This window comes from Megalops cyprinoides, chromosome 14 (genome assembly GCF_013368585.1).
Source record: "Megalops cyprinoides isolate fMegCyp1 chromosome 14, fMegCyp1.pri, whole genome shotgun sequence".
In the NCBI taxonomy this organism is placed as follows: Eukaryota; Metazoa; Chordata; class Actinopteri; order Elopiformes; family Megalopidae; genus Megalops; species Megalops cyprinoides.
Window position 1 is genome coordinate 19,586,375 of NC_050596.1, and position 25,021 is coordinate 19,611,395.

General features: G+C 45.7%; 1 protein-coding gene across 5 annotated transcripts in view; it reads right to left on the reverse strand.

Annotated features, from left to right (window-relative positions):
* The window catches only part of adarb1b (adenosine deaminase RNA specific B1b), an 88,531-nt gene that overhangs the window by 41,195 nt on the left and 22,315 nt on the right, over positions 1–25,021 (reverse strand). For 3 of the 5 annotated variants that reach the window (XM_036545814.1, XM_036545810.1, XM_036545813.1), the window contains exon 2: positions 8,079–8,176. The gene's annotated coding sequence lies outside the window, so the exon portion shown is untranslated. Of the gene's footprint in view, positions 1–8,078; positions 8,177–16,014; positions 16,047–19,399; positions 19,484–25,021 lie in introns of those variants that run through there. The other 2 variants (XM_036545811.1, XM_036545812.1) reach the window with 2 other exon arrangements.

The window sequence follows — 25,021 nt, forward strand, 5'->3', positions numbered from 1 at the left end:
CTGCAATCAATACTAATTTGCTTCATACTTATTTGAATCATACTTATTTGTGCCAGATAATAACTTTCCTAGCACTTTCTACCTCTTTAATCCTGCAGCACTGACACTATGCACCACTCCAATGAAATGTAAAACAGAAATATGGGCATTTTGGTCTGACATCAAATGCCAAAACAGTCAGAAAACCACCCGGTATACACCTTTGTACATTGGTAAATAATGGCTTCTTCACGGTTAAGCAGGATAATAACATGTTATGCAAACACCCCATTACGTAACCTTATATTACTAACTATACAACATGTACCAAATATATTCAACTGTAAGCAATGCAAAGCCTGCCATACTCTCAGCATCTGGCCGCTTTCTGACTGACTGGATTTATGAGGACAGTGCACTTTCCATGGTCACATGATTCATTCCCCTCCAGCCCAACATCATTATTTCAGTACACAGGTATACCCACCGCTTACGTCATCTGTGACATCACTGTAGGAATGTTTATCATCGCATGTTGTGTACAGCTACTGGGACACTGAACAAGAAATCCAGATAAATCTACTTGCAAAAAATATGAAAAGGATAAAAATAGGCTCAGGGAAATAAAAATTGTTATGCTGAACTACATGATGAGCTGCTGGTCACAGATATTCTGGGGCCTTTACATTATTCCCTAGCAACCTTTGAAACGACTTCTTGTGTAAGCATTAAATTAATCCAATCTACGGATTACAGATTTATTGTACTGTATAAGACAAAATCGTTTCAACCATTCAAATTCAACCATTCTCCAGATGGGCGCATGGATTTTGCCAGATCAACAGCAGCCGCGGCAAAGCGGTCGGGGTGCTCGCAACCGGAAGGTTGCATGTTCAGCTTCGAAGTGGGCCACTGCTGCGGTACCCTTGCGCAAAGCGCTTAACCCAAATTGCTCCGGGGGAAAATCCAGCTGCATAAATGGATAACATGCAAATCTGTACACACAACTTGCCCTGGATAGCAGCACCTGGGAAGGGAAGAAACCGAATGAGGTCATGAAGGAAAGCTCACAAAACCTGCCTCTGTGAAACAGCGGGCTGCACCCACAATGCAAAGCCTGTAAACCAGTCCATCATTTTACCTTCCTAATGCGCTGCTCCCACAGTTTGCTGACCTACATGAGAGCAGCATCCATCACCAGCACACCCGAGTCTGGCACCCCGGTGTATTCAGCCTGCTCTCAGTCTGTTAGGCAGAACGCTGCACGGGACAGGGGATATTTACAATGAGTCTCCGCTGGTTCCGCATCAGCATCGGCTTGGAGTGTTTCCATATTTACACTTGAGGAGGACTCAAGGGCCTCTATGTAAACTGCCCTACAGAGAGGGAAAACAGGGAGGAGGAGGGGTCCACAGCAGCATCTGGCGCGAATGTTTTCCCTATTACGCCTCTGTCTCGATGTAGATGCACTCACAAACAGCAAGCACAATTCATCATGTAACTGACATGTAGAAGGACTTGCAGCGTGAAGCTTCCAGGTCTGACCACAACAGTAAGATATGTTCAGAGCTGTCTAGAACAGTGGCGCCACCTGGAGCCGGGGAGGAATCTTCTGTGTTATGTGGCTCTCTTTATCCGGTGTTGAGGAAGGCAAAGCAGGCAGGTGTCACTGGTCTGTGTTAGGGCTTCAGACAATACTGATGGTTCTTTAAGCAATGTGTTTTTATCCTGCGTTACAAGTCCAACTTTAAGACGCAGGACGCCTGCCAGGTAAAACCTGAATGGGGCTGATGTCAGATATTCCGACGCACGTGACCGTTCTTCCCAGCTGGAGCCTGCGTGACTGTGTGACCTGCCCGCTGTCCCCGATTCCTCAGCTTTCGCAACGTCCGTCGCCACCTGAAGGGCCTCGGGGAGCAGTTCCAGCTCTTTATCTCCTCCGTCAGCTGTCCCGAATTCCTTCCCAGCAGGGCCGCTTTATTAGAAACTCCTCAGCTCCAGCAAACACGCAGGACCACGGCAGCAAAATGTACTTTTAATAAGCAGAACAGATGGGACATTGTGGGTAGGAGCCACGGACAGCGCGTTCAGACCGTGCAACCATAATAGACCTGACAGGGCTGAGGTAACAGGATTCCTGACATGCAGGCAGTGACAGTTTCAGGGAAGACACAGGTCTTGGGTTCCCCACTGGGGGCTTCATTTCTTTTGAACAGGCTGAGCCCTTACTCATTACATTACATTTAGCAGACGCTCTTATCCACAGCGACTCATACAGGTTACAGTTTTTATATGTTATCCATTTATACAGCTGAATGTTTACTGAGGCAATTCTGGGTTAAGTACCTTGCCTAAGGGTACAGCAGCATTGCCCCAGTGGGGAATCAAACCAGCAACTTTTTGGTTACGAATCCTGCTCCTTACCACTGCTGCCTTACTCAATGACCTTGTGCACTCTCACTTTATGCTTGCTATCAGTTGAAACTGAAGCACAAACACTGACCAAAGGGAGTGAAGCACAGACTGGGTATTAATGATAACCCACTAACAATACAACATACTTTTGTAAATCTGGTACAAGAAGATGTTCAATCCAGGAGCGGGGAGGTAGTCACGCACTGGATTGGCATACAGGTAAAAGTCCCTGAGGTTTATGCGCCTGAATTATGTGAGAATGCATTTATCCAACTACAAATGTAAGTTGACACAAATACACAAACACAAACTGACAACACAAGCATGCACTGGCAAACCTCACACACACACACAACACACACACACGCACACACACACACACACACTCACACACACACTCACACTCACACTCACACACACACACACACACACACACACACACACACACACACACACACACACACACACACACACACAAACACACAGCCTCCAAGATTCTTTTCACATTTTTTATTCAAGGTCAGCATGAAGGCTGTTCCATAAACAAACTGCTTTCATGCGCTGATATGTATCTGCAAAAAGAAACAAAACATACAAAAGAATTTTTCCACTTGAGGTGCCATTGAACAGTCAAAGTCTCAGACTGAAGGCTGAGCCTTGTGCAGAATTTCAGAAGAGGCTATCAGTACACCAAGGGGGTCAGTAAGCGGCAGACACAAAGCACCATTCACACACGGTTTGGGATCCCGCTGCTCAGACACGAGCAGAAACACAGGTTCCCTCTATATTCCCTCAACACTAATTATATCTTCTGAATTAATCAGCTAAACGTGTAATTACACTGCCTCTAACACATAATCTGATTGGGAAGGGATGTCAAATTCATTTGCCGCTCCGCGATCGGGAGACGGCGTCGTGTGGCGATGCTCGAATTGCTCAACAAATTGTCAGAATAAACAAATGGCCGTGGTGGTTAATTTGAGGGGGTATTAGCACGGATGCATCGGTGGAAACGAGCACTTTGGGCTTGAGGCGTAAGAGCAGGTTAAAAAAGGGAAGTCTGTTTCCCAGTGCTGGACGCAGCAACCCCTCCTGTTTGGGATTCCGTTTAAACGCAGCATAAAAGTCACTGTGAGGAAAAACCCCACATAACACATCAAAATATGGAGCGTCAAAACAAACAAGAGAACAGAAGGAGAGTGAATGTGCACTGACAGGATTCTTTAGCAAGGCGGCCTCCGGCAATGACCTCCCTCCTACATCAAGGAACAACCAGAGAATTTACACAGGCGCACACACACACACCCCACGCCCAATTCACCAGAACCACAATGACAGGCAATTAGCATGAAGAGCGCTTTGGAGTTGCTAAGGGACAGACTGCTGCTGTTTTTACTCAAACACCAAATCAAAAATAAGCTATGACTCAAACCCTGGATTTTACACGTGGAAAGCAATCAGGCTGAGAGGAGTATTCTGCAGCACTGTGAGTTATTGGTACCAGCTCACGCTGCAGTTTTCAAACCAGTAAGGTAGGGCTTGGTGAGAAAGATTTGTTAATACACACAGGGGAGCTGAGACATGGCTACCTGAGTTTAAGTACCTCCCGCCACTTGGTGACTCTCTCTCCTCAGCACCTTTGTGACCTTCTCTCCCCAGCTGCTCTGTGTCTCTCTGCCTAACACATCTGTGTCTCTGCTAAGGCCCTCTGTGACTCTTTCACCAGCCGCACTATGACTCTTTCTCCCTGGCCCCGCTATGACTCCTCACGGCTATGTGACCCTTCCCCAGCCTCTCTGTGTCTCTGTCCTCACCCCCTCTCTGGCTGGACCCAGCCTGCTCCAATCACACAGAGTTCTGATAATCAAGTCCTGGGAAAGTGATTATTTGAGAGTGTTCTTCCCTACAACAACCTTCTGTGCTTTAAACTAAAGTGAGGTTCTTCATCAATTTCAAAAAACAGATATTACACATACACTCAAAGACCTTGTACAGGCACAATGCATTCACCACAATGCTACATGAATTTAAACAGGGTAAAAAAAATGTAAAAATGCATTTACTTCCTTGCACAGACCACACAGACCTCAGAGCAATGCAATGCTGAAATTCACAGCACCAGAATAACACAAAAAAAATCCTAGTGTTTCAAATCTTGTCTCTAAGAGCTAACCACATTTTGCAGTAAGAGGCAGACAGCAAGAGGAAGCCTAGCCTGGTTTCCAGAATCAGAGACTGTGCATCTCGGGAACGAAGACAGAATGAGTCAAGTCAGCAGACATGTCTGCATCGAACAGTTAGAAAAACTCAGAGCACGTACCCTCTCCCCTTCGCAAAAACTGAAGCAAGGATGACAGAACCGACCATTATCATTTCAGCTGAATGACACAGCTGTTACTGCAGTTACGGACTTCTACACTTTGTGAAAGACTGCAACTGCCTTCTTTTATCTTTGGGAGGTGTGGGGAGGAGGCTGGGGCTTATCCACAAAAATAAGATGACAAAAATAAAGCTGGGCCATCTTGCACCTGATCCACTCATGTTTGAAAAGGGAGTACAAGAACTGAGATCAGCTGCCCGTATAATGTTCCAAATGTGGGATTTGGTGATGGGGATTTTCGCTTTGGCCCAAATGACAATGCCAGTGTTCTGATCTGCATTATTGATGCCTGCAATGATAGCCTCATAAAAGCTGAGGGAGACAGGAGATATTCAGTAGCGTGCACACGTCAGGAACAGCCAGCACAGCTTCTCAGAACCTCGTCTCTCAGACAGGACACTTGCTAATGACCACCCACAGTCAGATATCATGTCATAAAACATGAAACCAAGACAAGTGTTTCACTGTCGCCTTGTTGTGCTGTGACTACTTGATGTACTGGAGAATAAACAGGGCAATAACTTTTCCACATCTACATTATTTATGTAAAGACTGTGTCAAATGACAGCAGTCAGATTCTAGCCATTTTCACTGAGAGGGGAAATGTACAGACCTGGAGGAAGGGCATAACGTGTTTTCTTACAAATTGTAAACATGCCTTAAATTTCAACGTGAAACATTATCATGTCCTCAGTTCTCCTCTGTATGGAAGCTCAAAGAGGATTTCGACCCCAAGCTGGAATGTCACCATAGCAACAGAGATAATAAGGTATACCAGAAAGCAGACACCAAAAATAGATATGAAGGGGCTTCGCCAATCATCTTCCTTTCTTCTCTAATGTACGCACAGATTCTGTATCTCCTGCAAACTCAGGTAAAACTCCTTTGTCCTCCTAAGGACAAGGCAGCAGTGTAGCGTAGACCTTACAACATTAGGCTCTCAACCTGAGAGTCATGGGGTCAAACCCCAAGCAGGACATAACTATTCTAATCTTTCTACACTAGAAAACGAATGGCGTCTTTAAAAACGTCTTTAAAATCCCCCTACAAAACCTCTGTTGCTAAGCCAATGAACAGTGTGGCATAAAACAACGCTGTGCGATTGGTGATGCTGCTCTGAACTCATCTGTAAGGCCACACACCAGAGAGACAGAGGAGGGAAAAGGAGGGAATCCATTATCAAGGAGAGCTTTTTCTTCACAGAGAAACAAATCCTGAATATTGTCATAAATGAAGCACTGCTGCCTCAATTTATGAGAGGTGTTTTAATGAAGGGTTAAGGTGGTGCGTCTGGCCTCTGTAATGAAAATGAGAAACAATCAACCAGGCAGAAATGACTTATGCTCTTAGCTGCAAAAAGGCATTTGTGTACTGAGAATACAGCATGTCTGATCTGAGGTCAGTACACACACGGTTAAGCCCAGGCACAAGAGGGAGTGTTCAATGTAAAGCCAGGACACACAGCCGACCCAGACCTGTCAGAGCAAAAAATAATTGAGAGGTTGTCCCTGATCTGCGAAGCTCCCCTTGACTCTCCTCTGTGGAGACCACACTGTTCCCGCTGCACCCAGACAGCAGACCAAGGGCCAGAACAGGACGGGACTGTACGTAACACGGGTCATGAAGCGACCCAGTCACAAACTCTCAGCTTGACTGCTCCAATTCTGCATCCTGTCTGCCAACACGGGCCCGAACATTTTGACATCTTACAACGGACCATCAGGGAAGGTGAGGAAGGAGAGGTTGGAGTGTCACCTGTGTCAATGTAGGGCAGAGCAATGACGTGGAGACGCTTCAGCTGGAGTTTAAAGCTGCTCTCTCCAGCTGCACCCATTGCTATAGGAGAAATAACACTTTGAGGACAAGCTTCGAGATATTGTACATGAGGACAAGCCTCATGTACAATACAACAAATACAAAAACACATGCATGGCATGAAACGGTGCGGATAAAAACAAGCCAACCATGCTAATATACTGGGCCATGGCCGTTACAGTGAAACATTCACCTGCCTCACAGGCTGAGGGCAGACAGGAAAGAGTTAACGCATCTGACTGGAAAAGAGATGAGGAGACAGCCTACGTTTTTCACCTGGGATTATACCGTCTCAGTGCTACACTGCTCAGAGCCTTCACCTGAGGAGCTGCCGTTCGCACACGAGGGACTAATCTCCGCTCTGTCTCCCAGCTCCGGCAAAGCCAACTTAGTGCGCCTCTTTGTGTGAAACCTTGCGATGCAAAAAGGGAGACTTTTGAGGGAGCAAACACAGAACTTCAGCGCAGACCAAAACAATGGCCCGTCTCGACCCCTGTATTATCTCACAGACAGATTAACTCCTCTCCTGAGGAAACAGATTTAATGCTCCGTCTGTCTGTCTCCAGTTTCCCTACAAAGGAAACTACAACTGAGCTCTAGAGTAAAGCTGGGACTTTTTCACAGCCAAACTGGGAAAAAAAAAAAAAAAACATTACAAAGGCTGGATTCTCACAGCTGGAGTGCCTTCTTGCAGCTTTGCGCATAATGAATCACTGTTTATCTTCCAAATGCAAAATGTGTTTGGGTCTAAATATGGAAATCAGCGACCCCCTGCAGTGTCAATCATCCTAAAAAAAGGCCCGAGCCAAAACTCGCCACGCAACTCTGAAACATGCAGCGAACATATGCAGTTCCTCCTTTGGTGTATGACGCTGCAGAAAAGACAAATGATTCTGTGTCAATCAAACTTGGAAAGTTCATCAAGAGAGTGCTGCGACCGGTAATGCAATGAAAAGGATACTGTAATGTCATCTTTAGCAAAGTGGTCTGGGGGGGGGTCTTCTCTTACAACGCATCCCAGAAACCCAACCCCACAGACTATGATATTCATAACACCCAGCGTTAATACATTAATGTGCTTTTAATTTTTAAAGGGCCGGGTAAGTTCACACGGGGGAACTGATATGATTTTCCATTCCACAATGGTGTGCTCAAATACCTCCTCCCCATTACACAACATTATTTGTTTAGCTGGTCCCTGCTTTACACTTTTCTTGTTTATACAGCAGTATAGTTACCAAAGCAATTTGGGTTAAGTGCTTTGCTTGAGAGGAAAATGGCAATTACAAATCTGGGACTTGATCCTGCAATCCTCCACAGATCCTCACTCCACAGCAGAACAGCCATTTATAAAGTGTGCATCCGCAGCACTGATCATGCAAGCAGCTCACAGAGGCCAACAGTCAGCTTGCTGCCATCTCCACTGCACCCCAGCGAGCACGGACAGTCTGGCCACTCTTTTTTCAATTGGCTTCGTGACCCATCTCACCGTGTCTCAGGAGAGTGCAGCAAGAGTGCAGGATGGGGGGCGGGGGGCGGTCCTTCACCACACTTTCAGATCCCCCTGATAAGTATCCCAGCCTGTGCCTGCAAAGAAAAGACACCAAGGTTAGGATCCTTTGCTAATGCCTGTGCTGTTGCAGCCTTCTCCCGTCTCCCTAAAATAACAGGACTAGTTGAAGGGGGGGGGGGGGGCACAATAATACGGCACCTAGTTATGACACAGTGTTTAAATTAAACCCTCCTAAACTCCCTCTGAGAGGGCTTGTTATAAGAATGCATAAGTGACATCCATGCCCCGACCACCTTGTTAGAGACAGGTGACGTGGCAAGGGTGACAGGAAGCACAGACACGATGAGTGCAGCCAACTCAGCTGGAACCGCTCAGTCCCTGAAGGGGATGCACCTGTCCCACTGCATTAGCACAGGGCGGTCTAAGAAGGGACACTGTAAGTGCAACGCTATCAGACCCACGGCGGGAGCAAAGAGGACCCAGAAAGGCATGGCAGGCAGCAGACACATAAGGTCGCGACAGTGACATGCAGTGGACACTGAAGCAGGTCAAAAGCAGCGACGGGCTCTGAAACGGGGTCGCCGGGAGGTCATGGGAAGCTGCAGCGCGATTGGGTTATGAAAGCCGGTCTAGTGACGCAGCTGAATGAATTATTAAATCTGTCCCGGCCGCAGCAAATTAGCAATAACACGATGTCATCGCTCTGAGGACGACCGTGCGACTCCAGCCTTCAGCACTGCACTGGATCTGACACAGGTCTGTTTCACGGTGTGGCACAGCACTCTGTACCCAGGCCTCTCACGATGCTCCGCTCTGTCTCTCTCTCTTACTCTCTCTCCCACTCCTCCTCTCTCTCCCTCCCTCTTTCTCTCAAACCTCCACGCTCTCAGTTCAATTCAATTCAATTCAATTGGCTTTACTGGCCTAAGCACTTACAATATAGCACTGTCAAACCAACAATGATTCAACAAATACATAAATTCAGCAACACAGATGCAAAAAACAACTCAACCATTCATAACACAAAAAATGTGCCTGCACCTCACCTGTCGTTTATCTCACATATCTGTGGTTTTCAACCACAATGATTGTTTGTGTCTGCTTTCTCAACAGCTAGACTGTGTTCACTGAGCCTGTACTTGCTTTGTTTTATCTCTGACAGTGAAGAGATGCTAATGGGTACTGTCAAATCAAGTTTATTTTGAGTTTTGTTTTTGTTATACCAATGTTCCAGGTATTATATTTGTGTTTGTTTTTTATAATTTGGCTTACTCTTATAATTTGTAGTTGCTCTACCTCTCTCTCTCTCTCTCTCTCTCTCTCTTTCTCTCTTTCTCTCTCTCTCTCTTTCTCTTTCTCTTTCTCTCTCGCTCTCTCTCCCTTCCTCCCACTCAATTCAATTTCAAGATGCTTTTCTGGCATGACACCAGACAGTGTTGCCAAAGCAAAGGTGACAGGGAACAACAGACAACATATTGTTACATAGCTAAATTGGTGTTATTTTTAGCTATTGTTATATACCACAATTACATAAAACTGGATTTTCAGTCATAGGGATGCTGCAATATTAACCATCATCTATCATGATGAGAAAAATTCTTTTTTTTTTTTTATTTACGGTATGTATGCACATGCATGTGTGTGCATCCAGATGGTTCCACCCAGTGAAATTCACCACTTTCCTTGTCTGAGTGTGACAACATTCGGAAGCATACATTTCAGGTTTTCAGACACAGCCCTGTCGGATGACTGCTTATTTACTGCAGCACAGGACAAGGTGTACCTCTGGCTCTGTCCCGATTTCCTCTCCCTCTCTTCACCCCCCCCCCCCCCCCCCCCCATCAGGCAGGGCTTGCTTTACAGCCCCCAGCAGAGACACATCAGACGGAAGGGTTTGCTCTAGGAATCATCGCCCGGTGCCTGACAGACAACGCCAGCGAAACTCCTATCGGTGTGGAGGTAACGATCTGAGGAATGCCCAACGCAGTAGCTACTCCTGGATCCAGGATTGAAGATTCGTCTGCACTTTTAGGGAATACTCAGGGGTACGGGGGGGGAGAGCATTGCTAAACTGAAAACGCAACTGCGCCTCCGAGACCAGCCTGTCAGGTCTCCCACGTTCTGACAGCATGAGGCGTATGATTAAATCTGCAGCTTTGAAGGAGAGATCCAAGGTGCTTTAAAGGGCATCTAAGGCTGTTCTTTGAAACACCTCCAGCGCTTTACCTTACAGTCATTATTTAACAAGCCTGTATGATTCAAGCATGCCATGAAATGCTGTTGCAGAATTACATAAAAACTCAAAAGGTATTTGAAAATCAATCCATGGTAAAGTATTTATTTGGACACATCAAGCACAAAGGCAATGACCCCTACAAACCCCATTTACAAATTCCATTACTGTCTTTATTTTCTTTTATTTATAAATAGTGTTATTTTATTTATAATTACCATTATTTTCTCATAGATCCACCCAGGTGCCTTTCCAAGTCCAGGTTCTAGTCCAAAAAAATCCCAAGCAGATCCCACGCATTGCAGAGACATTTTTCCCAGAAGTGGGATGGGCTATTTCACAGCACAAATTTGCCCGCCCAGTGCCCTAAAGATTAATCACTAGATCATTATAGTACTCTCGCCGCATATTTGCAGCACAGAGAGGCTGTTCAGGGGCTCTCAGTGGATATGACGCATGAACTGTGATTGCGGCGTGCATTTTGAAATAACCCTGGACCATATTTAAAAGCAGATTGCAGTGTGCATCTTGAGGAAGTGTGGACCGAGTTTAAAAACAGAACCGCAATTTGTGTTCGGTGGATGAGCCGAAGGGCTTATTTCCACAAGAGACATTCCCTGTTCAGCCGGGATGGTGGAAGATGTTTGCGCTGCCCTGCTTTCTCTGTAAAGCAGAGTGCCGTTCTGCTGTGAACAGCCTGACGAGCAGGGCGGTACTGAGGTATGAAAATACATGACATTGCGCTTTCTGAAATCAGCCCTTAAAATAGACAGCCTGCCTCCCTCATGCACTCTCCCAAAGGAGAATGACAGCACGATTTAATTAAGCATCTTTCTCCGTACACACACAAGCATACACAAACACAGTCCAAAGAAGAGAACATCTAACCAAGCTTTAAATTAGATCTATTAGATTTTCAGAAGCCATCACTCTTTAGATGTGGGATAAGAGCTGCATAATTATGAATAGTTCCACTACACTCAAGACAAACAGTCCTAAACGGTCTAGTATCGAGCCGAGGACTCCCAACTAGTGGGAACCAGCTACATATTCATTGGACAGATTAGCATTTTGAAATCCCTCAGGAAGGAAAAATAACTGCTACCTTAACAGTCCAAATGTGCTCGTTTGCCGAGGCATTGGAAATCCTTCAGTTTTTAGCATCTCCTCCAGAAATGCTGATGGGGGATGAACATAGGGTCTGAGAGGATTCGGCTCTAAAACGTAGGTCTCAGCTGTGCTTGAATTGCTGGAATTCTGGGTTAGTTTGACAAACAGTCAGTGTATTTGTTCAGGGACTTGAGGAAGAGCAGTGCAAAGAGCTAGCCATTTGAGTGATGGTACTAGTGAGGCATCTGAGTGATGGTACTGGTGGAACTCCAAGTGGGTCAGTACTAAGAACAAACTGACAAGGGAAAGGGGGCAATATTGGTGAGAGTCTCTCGCACTGTGCAGGAAAAAAGAAGCCCCAGTGTAATAAACGTGAACTGATTAACACAGCTGCTCCCTCCTGATGGCACCTCAGGACAGCCGTATGGGGAGACTCCTGCGGCTTACAGACACAGTAAACTGCACTAGGAAGAATGGTTTGCTCTGTTTGAGATGGCCCATGGAGAGGCAGTGCTGGGTTTGGCCTCCAACATGCCCCTATGTAGTGTCCTCAAAAACAATTCTGCCCTAAACACGGGCTGAAACCATAGGTATAATGTTCTTTTTTTTCAATTCGCCACACATGAGCTCCGTGTTTTTTGGACACAGTTACTGAATTTGGTTTGGTTTGCGCCCCTAGCCCAACTCCTCTTTCAACCCCACCGGCCACATCCATCACTTTCTCTTCTTTCTCCCTGCAGTGCAGCACAGCATAGCACAGCACTGGTCAGCAGAGCTGCTACGCTTTAGAAAATGGACCTCCAGAAATGGATCATAAAAGTGGCTAAAAGTGGATTTATGGCCACTGTGATGAAAATGATCACACCGTTCAGAGGCTGCCTTAAGGGAGACAGACACGCATTATGACTGACTCTGGTGAGTGATGGAATGACTGCTTTCCCCCACTGCGCTGACTGACTGTACGCGTCAGCCCTTCCATGTCGGCTTCCCTTTGAAATTCACACAGAACGGTGTGCTAATGCAAATGCAGTCCCACACAGACACTGAGCCGACATGCAGTAATACATGCAGTTACAGTGCCAGTCAAAAGTTTGGACACAGCTACTCACAGAGGGGTTTTTCTTTATTTTTTTTACTATTTTCCACAATTTATAATGATAGTAAAGACATCAAAACAATGAAAAAACACAAATGGAATTACACAGCGACCAAAAAAGTGTTAAACAAATCACAACTGTCGTATTTTAGATTCTACAAAATTATTTTTAAAATGATTTTTTTTTAAAGAAATTCATACATCAGCATCAACTTCACTATTTATATTTGTTATATTATATCGTTATATTACAACAAATTTCAAGCATTTAAGCATAAGTCTTTAGATCAAAACGTCTTTGAATGCATGTCTCCCATTGTCTTAATCAGGTGTGCCCAAACTGTTGACCGGTACTGTAAATGCAAGATCCCCTCAGTTGCACAATCTGTGGATCTGGGCCCCCCAGGTCCATCCCTGCCCCGAATACCTGGAATTCCTGTTGTACTTCAGCAAAACACAACAGACACAGTAAGAAGGCCTGTAGAATGGACAGATGGTTCTGGGTCAGTCGTATACGGGAGCGTGGCTCGCATTTCCCGTGACATGAGAGCTCATGTTTCCTACGACAGCCCGGATGCGTTGCGTGACGACAAAATGAGACAAACCATCGCATTTGCGTCCCGTGTCACGGAACGGCGCAGTGACAGCATGACAGAGCGAGATGGCAGCACACTGAGATCTTAGTCTTCCAGCAGCACACTAAGGACCATTCTCAACAGCAGTGAGACGCAAGCAGAGCGGCAGAGAGGCAGGTGGTGGTGTCGCACCAGCATGAGGTGCTGCTGACCAAAGAGAAGAGGCAGCGGAGAGAAGCCAAGCCCGTGCGTGAACAACCATCGAACACTTTGCCATTAATCCTGCCACTCTTTGATGTTATATAACCTCCCACATGAAAAAGAGGAGAGGACAGATTTCTGAGAGGGTAAAAATAAAACCAGCATTACGCAGTTCTGTGGTTTGGGGCCTTGCTGTGGTTTGGGGCGTAGAGAAGTAAAACAAAAACAAAAACAATGTGCTTCAACTTCACTGGCTGTCGACTGGAAGGCAAAACCCAGCTGCTCCAGGCCTTGGAGACATAAGAGAGAGACACACACACACGCTCTCACTCAAAGACATACGTTACACACATTAACACACACACTCTCACTCAAACACAAATACTCGTTACACACATTAACACGTGCACGTGCACGCACACACACACACACACACACACACACACACACACACACACACACACACACACACACACACATTCTCGCTCAAACACGAATACATTAAAACACGCACACACTCTCATTCAAATACATACATTAGACACATTAACATACACTGTACACAAATATGCTCTCACTTAAAAATACATGACACACACACACAAAAACTGTCTCTCAAACACACATGCACCTCACATACATTAAAACATGCACACACCCTCATTCAATGCTTGCGCACAATTACACACATTCAGTACATATCATCTCACTCAAGCACAATAACGAACACTTCAACACACAAACACAAACATATATTCCATGGATACACAGAAGCACACATATTTAGAGGGGCTGTCAGTGGACTGCAGACCAGTCTCTCAGGCTCAGGGGGTCTGGATTGGCTGGGAGGTAGAGAGGCGGGGGTTGGGGGGGGGTCAGAGACAGTAAACAGACGCCTGAACAATATTCTCTCTACATCCCTGGGGGGTGGTTTTGACACCCCGCTAATTCTCAAAAAGATAGTCGCCCCGACTCATTTCAGTTCCAGATTTTCCACACAGAAATAAATAAACACAGATCTGTCACAGCACATTGAAGCTGAAATACAACATGCCCTGGAGTCGAGAACATCAGGGGAAAAAAGCAAATGTACACGATCAACTATCAGACAGCAACCCCAGTGATATTATATTTCCACACAAAGCCCAGCGGTGCCCTGTATTCAACAGGAGCTTGCCTTCATCGGAATGTACATTAAAAAAGTGCAATCTAATAACAAATAATGCACAATTTTCTGAACTGGTCTACACAAAGGCCACTTAGTCACACCGTACAACTTAAATTGGCGCAAGAGGAGAAAATAATGAAAGTTGATTACCAAGCCACAGACTACGTGACCCACGGTAATGGTGACGCCGTTTTTGTATGGGTAACAAAACATAACATTGCATTATTCAAATTTCCCACCATGAGATTCCTGACAGATTACTGGGAATGGTATTCAAACACTTGTTAATTAACATGAAATGAGGGAAAATACAGACTCGCTTTCGTTCTCATTAATATTCATACAGGCACGACTAAGAGCCATGCATATAACAACATAATAAATTGATATTATTTATTTTCCTTCCTCAAAGCGCAAGCGAGTGTGGATCTCTGTGCAGTGAGTCATTATTATGTAGACAGAAAGAACTGAACTGGATTTTCATCTTGTGCCTGGGGGAAAAAGAGGCATTTGATTATTTCAATGTCCGACCTTGGGAGCTACAAAATATTCAAATATCAAATCATTTGAAATGCACATCCCTATTTTGCAATTCATACATGCATGAAACCTCTGATATTTCTGATCTATTTCTGAAATTCCTGTGTATCCCTGTGTATAGCCATCACATTTTGGTCACCAAAAACGCAAGGTTTTACTTTGTGAAACAACATTGTGTCCCAAAATACTGCACGCCTGTCACCACTTGTAAGTCACTGAATCTAAGCAGACAATATCCAGTGCTCGTTTCAGGAATGTTCCTAAAATTTCAGGGCTTAGGATTTTGTTATGCAGTGTGACCGAGATCCATTGAACCTGTACTGGGACTGAGACACGTCGTTCCCATTTGTGGTGAAAAATTAGAGTCTGTGCTGTCACAGCAGGATCTCTGCTTAAACGGCAGCTCAGAATTGGGACACTGTAGCGCACCAAAGCATCACCCTCAATTTACCCCTTCAAAAACCACAATCACCGCTCACGCTGACAGTCCTTCCTACTGCAATGCATCGTGGGAGGAATATTTTGTTTTAGAGCCACGTGATGCAGCAGGCCTAATCAGTGGCACCCTGGACCCAGAGGGGCAGGCTCCACTCCACTGACACCCCCCAGGGAGAGGATATCACCCTCACACAAGGGCCAGGCAACCCTCCACTCCAGCCGCCGTACACCCTGTTGACCGTGATCTTGCCTTGCCCTTCCTCAAAACGGCTCCATGTTACCCCACACCGGCAGATTAGACCTTTAACAATAGCTAAGCACTAGGAGTAAAGATTCAAGTGTTCCATCTCTGGCGAGACCACAGAGCATTCAGCCTTGGATTTTCCCATTTACCGGAAGAGAGCTTTCCACCTCTGAGAATGGACTGAGTAACAAACTATCAGCAGCAAGGTGATAAAGACAAAAACTAGAGGGCCAACTGCTTTGCTAGTTTCAGTTCAGTCTCATGCTTTAATTGTTTATGTGCAATGTCTGTTTAGAGGGGAACTCACCAGGCCTGATGCTCCAGGGGTTGATCAGCTGCCGAATGAACAGTGACCACAACCTGCAGGACAATGGGACCGTAGGATCAGCCACTGCTGATGAAGGAAACCCTAAGAGCTGTTACAGGTGAGCAGACAGAAAATGACCATCTCTGGTCACACTCTGCTGGGCCCATTCCTCTCTGGCCGATTTACTAATGTACCAACATCATTTATTATTTACTCTCACTGAATGTCCACAAGCGCTGGGGTCACTCTAATGGATATCTGAGAGGCAGGAGTCAATTACACATACACACATACACACACACACAAACTGAATTCATGGTGCACTACACTCCCCCTGCTGCAAAGGGGTCAGCCAAGACAGACTCACCAGCAGGAAGGAGTACAGAGGGCATGAGACCTGCCCCTTCAGAGATCGATATCCCTCCTTTTTTTTTTTTTTACCAATATTGAATCAATACCATGAAGCAGCTGCAGAAGAATCTCATTCAGAGAAAGAGGCACAGCACTGAGTGATGAGAAACCAGACAAACTTGACATATTCCTAAATGAATATTGATAGGGAAAAACGCACACGCACACACACAAAGACCCCTGAGTCATCTAGACTGTGGGAGACAAGGGAAAAGCCCCTTCTAATTAGCCTCTTGTGTGGAAGAGGCCTTGCTGCCTGTCTGTGTATTAGCTGTGGTCTTACAAAACAGCTTTGAAAATCTACACACAGAAGAGTGGCCTGTGCCATCATCACTGTGAAGGCAATGAGGTTCACACAGTCATGGAGCCTTCTAACACACAACACAGCAGGAGAACAGTAACACAGCAAAACAACCAGCTACATTTTTTGTGTTTAACTGTCTCTTTTTACTGAGGCCGAGATGGGGGAGCTGTGACAGAGACTTTTCCTTGTGTTTTACAGAGTCATTTACCAGACTGGGTGGAGTGCGAACGTGGGGACTTTGTGCTCTGCGGCCTGACCCAACGGCGGCACTCGGAGTATATAAATGGGCCGTTTATTTCTTAAAACGGAAAATGAGAGGGAGAAAGCACCACACGGAATTCAATTAGCCAAGCGCACAGAGAGGCTGGGCCGCAGCCCTCTGGCTCGGCGAAGACAGGGATTCCTTCGTTTCGCTGTTTCGTCCCATTTCCTCTGCACGTGTATATCCTCCTCCGACACCTTTGAGACAGGTGCTGGGAGTGGCCAGAGCTCAGAGACATGCTTCCCCAGATTTACAATATAGGTGGTGCAACTCCCACTCCTGTCAGGCCATGATAATCTGCAGATCCTGCTAATGACAGAAGTCCAAGAAGGAGGCGACAGCTGGCTGTATGAAACTGTCTGTCATAATCTAACAGAGAGCAGAACCCTTTAAACAATGTATTATTATCTTTTCCCAATATATGCCTTGGCTCATTCTGGTAGAGGGAGGGGAAGAGGGGCTGGTCTTGTATTTTTCATGTCCTTAAATGCTTTGGCAACATGGGATAACTCCCGTCCTGTTAATAAAGACAGTTTCAGCGCTTCAATCCCCCCAATTTCCTCTCTTTCAAGCCTCCCCCACCCCTCTCTCTCCATCTGGGGGTGGAGGGGGGGGTTCCTCCTTGGCATATTGCCTTGCGGGCTAAAATCTCGCGTGACACACCCCTCTCAGCTCAGGGAAACAACTCGCCTCTATTCCATTCAGAGATTTCATTCAGAAAGGGAAGTCTTTCATCTCCTCTCCACAATCCTGCCTCCGCAATGGGAGTGAACTGGGTCTGGGCATGAGACGGGGTGGGGGGGGGGGGGTGCTGGCCAGAGAGAGACAGAGAGACACAGAGAGAGAGATAGTGAGAGAGGGAGGGATAGAGACAGAAACATAGAGAGAGAAAGAAAACATTCCATCTTTACCCATAAATGGGCTCCTCTGGAGATTAGAGGACAGAACAACACAGAATATCGTGTGGTTATGCTCCCTATTCGGGGAGCAGTGGTCTACTTTGTTCACTTGATCTCACTTCATTAAGATGGGGCTCCGGGTGAACTCTGGATTGCTTCTTAATCCTTTTTACTCTCTGAAAATTAAAGGAGCGTGTTAATCTCGGCGTCCCTGGTGACCACTCCAGCGGGGGGGGACTCACAGAACACGAGCGAGCCTGCCCATTTCACGTCCATCTTTGGCGTTTTTTTTCCTAGCCACCCACTCTCCCTGTTTAGTCTGAATCTATCAAACTCCAGACCGCAGGAAAAACTCAGTCCCTCAAGAATGAAGCCATGAGCCTTCCAAGTGGCCGGCCGAGCCAGCGGCGGTATATTTCTCGCACAGAGTATGATAAAACAAACACAGCCGCAGATGAAAAGACACGTGTTTACCCCGGCGAACGGGAGAAAGCGCTGCAAGTGAAAAATCATCGAGATGACAGGCCCTTAACCTCAAGCTTTCTGACACTCATTATGCCGAGAAACATGGGGTCACGTGCAGTTTATATGAGGCGGGAAAACAGCGAGCCCAGGCAACAAAGCGCGCTACTGTACAGAATCTGAAATGGGTTCATTAGAGCAACACAAACCACTAATGTCAAAAGCTGCTGATTTCACTGATTTTGCAATAAACAACGAGGCATCAAAGATCTAATTGCTCTGAGTTGCCGGGTGCTGCGTGTGAATTGCGTTGCTTCTTATTCACTCCGCCGAGCGATGAATTACTGACATGTGCTGTAGGCATTGTCCCTCACCACAGAAGACGAAAAAATAAACCCGCCATCCAACTCCATACGGTGAGATGCCATGGCAATGACAGACATGACCCATTCACACAGAGATAAGCCCTCCCCACGCCCCTGTTCTCCACCTTTCAGTGAGATGATTCCCCAGCCACATACAGATGCTGAACCCACAACCAAGGAGGATTCTGGGATTTGCTGGGCCCCTTCGGCGGTGCAGAAAACGCCAGGCCGTGTAAACGAGTGCATTTCTGCTTTCAAAACCTTCCTCCAGCAGCCGGTAGGCTGCAAGCACAGTCCGAGGCGGGAAACGGCCGGACCTCGCATCATTTGGAAATGAAAATCAATATAACAGTTCTGTTTACGCACTCTGGTTGGGTTGCGTGAGGTTAAAATGTGCCTCTACATTACACACACGTCCCTCTATCCCCCGAGGGATCTCTTTATGTGGTTTCCTCATGCAATGCTATGTGTTTTTTTCCCACATGACCTTCATGCAAATCACACCCCATTCTCAGAAATCTCCCGCTAATCCACCATTTTCATCAGAGGTGGCGAGTGGCCATATGTTGACGATGCCACCAGCCTGGTTCATCTCCATTGAACACAATCGACTCATGAATCGGGCTATTATCAGCAAAGGTCTTTGTGGAAATTCACCGGGCGGATGGAGGGAAGTCCCCACCTTGCACATCTGCGCTGAGAGCTCCAATTCCCCACGCCGACGTCTCATCAAAGACTCCTCTTCTCACCCCAGAGAATCTTTGATCTAAAGAAAACACGATAAATCAACGCTAAGGTCTTCTTCCTGTAGACGTTTTTTCATGTCATAACTCAGAGAGGAATAACAAAGGCCTTCACAAGTCATGGCAGGGCCCGTTTTTTTTTTTTTCGGTCTCTGCAGACAGAGGAAGGTTCCAGACTACGAAACAAACAGAATGTGGTAAGGCTTCCCTACTTACAGACCCTTGGATCTATTTGTGAGATAAATATAAGAAGCTTATATAAGCACCATTAAAGGCCATAAAGACACACCCTGTTGAGTGGTGTGCGGGTGACAGCACGAGTAATGCGTCGGTTAAAATGGAGCTCTCAAACTCTCACGCAGCTTATTTCTCAGGAGAAAAACAAGGGGGGAGGGAATGAGTGTCTTTATGGATACTGCAGCCACTTCAGTCTTAAAAACATAATTAAGAAACAAAATGCGCTTTGCGCACAGGCGCTCTCGTAAAAGATGTCAGGACCACAGCTCCCTGCCAAAGGCTCTGGGTTCCAGGACCACCTTCCACAAGGAAGCAGCACCCTGGGCAGAGTATCTCCTTTGGTGCGAAATTGCTGAGTTGTGCCTTTGTGATGCATTCAGATAACCTCTGTTATCTTCGTCACATCTACCAGAAATGCTGTCTCTGCATTATATTACAGTCACTCAAAATCAAAGCAACAGCTACAGCTGTGACCTACAAAATCAAGACCCCTGTCCCCAAACATACACACATGCATGCATGCACACAAGCACAGACATGCACACACATGCGCATAAATGCACATACATAAGAGGGCACGCAAGCGCAAGCGCAAACACACACGCGCACACACACACACACACACACACACACACACACTTCTTTGCACTATTTCTCTCCCACTACTAAAGGACTTCTGAGTGGGGATGGTAAGAGAACTCTGTGTGTGTGTGTGTGTGTGTGTGTGTGTGTGTGTGTGTGGCTATAACTGTCAATGGCAGAAAAAAATTTCAGTGACGTCTTTCTCTGAAATGTATTCAATCTCAATTTACAATGTATTTTCAATTTGCTCCTCCAAAAGTTTTTTTTTTTTTGCCTCTCCAAAGTTCAGAAGTACGAGCCGTTACCTTAACCACATTACACTGTTGCGTAAACAAATGCCGATGTGTAGCATTGATTGCAGTAAAACATTAAATTAAATATTGATTGACTGCCTTCTTCCAGCTCCACTGTAAAACTGAGGCATCACTCTGATGAAACGTCTGACGGGAACCCGATCTGCAGCAGCACTTGCTGCTGGAAAAAAAAATCACCTTTTCACTGTGCCTAGCAGATTCAGACCTTCTGGCCTAAACTTTCAGCGTAAATGAAACAGGAGAGGCTGCTCTTCTAGACATACCATCAGCCTTAATGTGGTGGCCATATTTAGAGCTTACTGGTGATCCCCACTAGCTGTCATTAAACACCACAACCTCAAGATAACATCAGTAACTTCAGATATCTCTTACAACACAGTAAGGGAGGCAGGGTGTAAATTTCTCAAATGGATACCAATGGATCAAATGGATAGTGTGGGCGATCCCAGGGCTTCGATGACCTTCCTGTCCCCTTCGTTTGATCTCCTTGTTCCGGGACTCACAAGACTTCTTACACTCTTAATGAAAGGGTGAAATGAATTTTCCCCTCAAATTCATTCATACACATTCATCCAGAGAATGAAAACAATCCAGTCATGGTTATTTTTTCGTCCCTTCAGGACAGACCCTGAAACCACTGTACTGGATCAGAACACAGGGAAGGACAACAAATCATCGCAACACCAGGGACGCCCCGCATGGCAACTAGATTATACGCGAGACCTTGGGAAAAATGCCTGGGAGGTATGGCCATAAACTCACTGGAATACAAATGGAGCATTTCAAATGCATGTGAGAAGACCCGCCAGAGATACATGCTTCTGTGCATTCTTAACAAGCACGTCCAACCGGCTCAGTCTGACAGTACATTTCCCCCATTTTCAGAGGAACAAACGCTTAGGATGTACACAAGTCTCCTAAAGTGGGCAAACTCATGAAATGCCTTTGCTGACATCAGAGAATGGTTACGATCCAGAGGTTCTGATCGAAATGGCAGAGGGCGATTAGGATGGCAAGCATCTGTTCCACACAACACTGCTGATGCCTGGAGATCCCAGACAAAGAAACGATCAAGATGAAGTTGGAAGGAAAAAAAAAAAAACACAGGCTTTGAGCGGTGCCCAAAACATGCTCAGACCATGGCCTGGAAATGCATGGCCTCACGCTGGGATTACAGGGCAGTTGTTCAAATAACAGAGTGAAAATGATTAACAGCCATGGCGGATTTGTCTCTGCGTGTGACTGATCGCAGTACTGCGCTACTGTTGGAGTGACACAAACCATCTCTCCCTCTCCCTGCTGTTCCCTCTCTCCCTCGCTCTCTTTGCGGTTCACTCTCTCTCTCTGTCTCACTATGTCTCTCTCCCTCTCTCTCTCTGTCTCTATCTCCCCCTCTCTCCTACAAACACGTGCGCATGCGCACACGCACACACACACACACACACACACACACACACAGCTCTATAAATACGCCACCCCGTATCGGTACCTTGTGTGAATGTTCTTTGAGGCAGGCTCTGTTCCAAGCCACGTTGTCACCACATCTGGACGGTCGCTTGATCTGAATTCACATTTTCACAGAGACAGCCCGCAGTAGGAACACGAAGATAATTAAATTAATTAATATAAATCAGCACATGTGCGTGACCCCGCCTGACAGCAAGCGTGCCTCAGTGAGCAGAATTTCTCCGCAGATAATCACATTCTTACAGCCTGCACATCGACAGGATTAACGCAGGCCCTCGAGCACCTCCGGAATTTCCAGATTTACACATTTTCACAACCTTTGACCGGATGGATCACTGGCCAGTTTCAGGCTTTCTTGAGCAGGCATAACTAACCACACTCACCAAATTAATTGAATTTAAACTCTGCTGCGCTGCCTTAGGACTTTTTATTAAAAAAAAAAAACACAACTAATTCCTACAAGGATTTCAGCTTCGCAATTAAGAAAAACACACAACATCTTTAAACTTGTGCTTATGTGTCCATGTAACAATATTTCAATCTGTTTAACACACCACAGTCCTCACAATTAGACAGCAGATAGACACCCAGAGAATGTGTAATCCTCATATGACCCTAAGGTTCAGATAAACCATTCATATGAGAAAGATGTCCTTGCTTCTTCGGTGAGCCTCTTGAGAATGATTCCTACACTCGCTTGCGAGGTGGTGTACAAGACATCCTTGAAAGAGGCATACATATTTTTTTTGCAAGGACTTACCCTCTTGACAGCTACAATTTGAAAGACGATCTCAAAAACACTCCACCCTGAGAAGTTAAAGTGGGGAAAGAGCACAGTCTGAGCTCTGCTGCTGCAGTTCCACTAGGCATCGGTCTCTCTGGTCTTAGTCTGTGCCTGTCCATCGACAGCGTCTGCACAATTTCTGTGTGACAGTGTGCCTTGGCGAAAAGAAGGACTCAAAAATCCTGCAAAACGGAAAAAACACACTGCTCTTCATGGAAAAATAATCAGGAGGGGAATTTATCATTACACAAGAATGGATCAAAATTCACTGTATGAGTATTCTCATTCTAATTTTGACTCTTTTTTTTCTTTTACAGGATTTTATAAAATATATTTTCATTTACATTTAAAACATTACAGTAAGATGTTTTAAATCTTGGCAGTTACAAAAAAAAAATGTTTGCCGTTGTTTGTCAGGAAAAACTTTCAAAGATAGCCTAATCTTGAAGGCCTACATTGTTATCTCTTCCAGACACCTCAGCATTATCATGGTTCACCGAGCATGCAGAAAAGTTGTCATTCAAGCACAGATTAAAAGACTATCACAAATCCACGGATTTTGAAAGGGAACATCTATTTGCAGAAACCAGCCAACTGCAACATCGGTTGCACAGGAATGGAATTACTGCTGGGCTGTGGCACCACTGACACAAAAAAGTACAGTATAGTATTCAGACCAAAAGCTAAGGCAATTTCTCATGAAGTAGAGGAAGCCTCCTGAACACCTAACCTCCCCAGCACTGCCAAGCAATGACACAATCTGAGCGGCCCACAATGCATCACAAGAGGAACAGCTCCATGTCTTCACCCTGCTGACCTATACATATTACACAATGATTACAGGAGAAGTACAGTGTACAGTACACGTACACATATACTGTATGAACTGAAAGAATGAAGAAGAAGCTTGATTTTCCCAAAGTCGCCGCTTATCTGAAAACAACTTGCCTGCATAATGGTGAAAAGAAAAAAAATCAATGTCACACATGAGTGAGGGAAGAAAAATTATTGTCATCAAGAAATCAATCAAAGTGAGCCACACAGACATGCCTGTCAGCCTGTTTTCTGCAGCGAGCCACTTGGCTGGCGGATTGGGCCTTCACACCGAGATCCACGCCGCGGTCCCAGTTCATTACATCACTAATCAACCACTGCACGCCTCCTCACTGCCCCACCATCTTCAAAGCATCCTCAATCACTGTAGCACTATCTTCTAGGGAGGTGGATTTTCCCATTACAGCATCCTCCCACATCAACTGCCAACATCCTCCACCCATTACCGACACCCTCAGCTCATCTCAGTGGCTCAAGTGCATCAAACCAGCCTTGTCCTTCTCTTGGAACTCTCCAGGCTGTCTGTCTGTCTGAACATACTAGCACATTCGGCTCTTTCAGAACGGACATGTTACGTCTACCCAAGTGATCCTGATGGTTCTCCCACTGAGATGAATAAAACTACCACTCCTAAATGGAAAGACCTGCTTGTTAAATTAGTTGACTAGTTGAGTAGTCACTACTTGAAAGTCATTAGTTGATTAGTCACTCCCATTCATTTTTGAATAGTAACAAATGCGAATATTACTCCATCATCAGATTTTTTTGTGTGTGTGTGTTTTCTTTAATAATAGTGAATGACAAAGGGTTTCCCCCCATATCTCCAATGTCCAATAGGTGCATGTAGAATCCTGACAAGAGAGACCCCAGAATCTCCTATTCATTTCTAGCTACTATGCCACAATGAGGGGTCAGGCTGCGATGACCCATATGTTTGGAGCAACAGGACCAACACCCACATCCCCATTCATTACCCAGACTGCTACCTCCACCTGTACTTCTGTCAAGTAAAGACACAATTTCAGTAAGTCCCTGGCAACCCTCAAAATACAGCAAACTGCAAAGTATCCGTGATATTGCATCATATTTTCAACTTCAAGTCCAAGGCAGAGAAAGCTCCCATTGTTTCTTAGTGGCTGATTTTCACATGTGCCAGGGCTCAGCAGTCTGACATGCACTGTTTAAACACGCAGACAGAGAGGCACGCACATGCACATACACATACATGCATGCATGCATACACAGCCACACAAACGCACACATATGCGCACACATGCACACAAACCCACGCACACAGATGTGAGTACACGTGCACAAATGTACGCATGCACACACACGTATGC